The sequence below is a fragment of the Palaemon carinicauda genome, chromosome 21, assembly GCF_036898095.1.
Source record: "Palaemon carinicauda isolate YSFRI2023 chromosome 21, ASM3689809v2, whole genome shotgun sequence".
In the NCBI taxonomy this organism is placed as follows: Eukaryota; Metazoa; Arthropoda; class Malacostraca; order Decapoda; family Palaemonidae; genus Palaemon; species Palaemon carinicauda.
In genome coordinates, this window is record NC_090745.1 from 34895125 (window position 1) to 34896577 (window position 1453).

Here is a 1453-nt window from a genome sequence, read left to right on the forward strand (position 1 = left end):
GATTGAATCCACTTTTAAGTTTTCACCTTCGCCAACGAAATTGAAAGGGGGCTATGTTTTACCCCTCGATATGTTGCCCCGTACGAGGACCCCAAGGCAGAAGCAGTGGATGCCATGTCACTGGATTGGAACAGATGGTCCTGGATATGCCTGTTCCCTCCTCCCAACCTTCTGTTGAAAGTCCTCTTTCCAAACTGAGAACCTTCAAAGGGACAGCGGCCCTAGTGGCTCCTAAGTGGCCCCGGAGCAATTGGTACCCCCTGGTCCTGGAGCTGCAGCCCACGCTGATCCCCCTCCCGGGCCCAGTTCTCTCTCAGCAAGTACAGAAGTCGACTGTCTTCGCTTCATCACTGAAAGTCAGGGACCTTCATCTCATGATTTTCTCTCCCTAGCCGCAAAGAAAAGGTTTGGGATCTCGAAGAAAAGTCTAGACTTCCTCGAGGAATACAAGACCGAATCCACACGACGGCAATACGAATCCTCCTGGAGAAAGTGGGTCTCGTTCGTCAAAGCAAAAAATCCTACGGAAATCACCATTGATTCTTGCATGTCCTTCATTCACCTTCATGGACAAGGCTTAGCAGCCAACACGATTTCCACCTGCAAATCGGCTTTGACTAGACCACTACTGTACGCTTTGCAGATTGATCTGTCCAGCGATATCTTCAATAAACTACCAAAGGCATGTGCTAGACTACGCCCAGCACCTCCGCCAAAACCTATCTCCTGGTCCCTGGACAAGGTGCTCCATTTTGCCTCTAACCTGGACAACGATTCGTGCCATCTCAAGGACCTGACTCAAAAAGTTATCTTCCTTATTGCTCTCGCCTCGGGAGCTCGAGTCAGCGAAATAGTGGCATTATCAAGAGACGAGGGTCATATCCTGTTCGCAGATACAGGAGAACTTACCCTCTTCCCTGATCCGACGTTTCTCGCAAAAAATGAATTACCCACCAAGAGATGGGGCCCCTGGAGAATCTGCCCACTGAAGGAAGATGTCTCTCTATGTCCAGTGGAGAGTCTCAAGGTCTATCTTCGAAGAACTTCAGACTTCGGTGGAGGTCAACTCTTCAAAGGAGAAACATCGGGTAGCGACCTGTCACTGAAACAACTAAGAGCGAAAATCACCTACTTCATTCGCAGAGCGGATCCTGACAGTACACCCGCAGGTCATGATCCTAGAAAAGTCGCGTCTTCTCTGAATTTCTTCCAGAGTATGGATTTCGAAAGCCTCAAGAGCTTCACAGGGTGGAAATTGTCGCGCGTTTTCTTCAAGCACTACGCAAAGCAAGTGCATGAAGTTAAACATTTCGTGGTAGCCGCAGGTAGTGTTATGAAACCTGCCGTTTAACTCTGCATAGAACAGCGAGTTACTTGGGACTTTAACTCTACGGGTGCCTGTGTTGACCCTTGTGTGATACATAGTGATTTCATGGACACTTAGTGTTTCTAA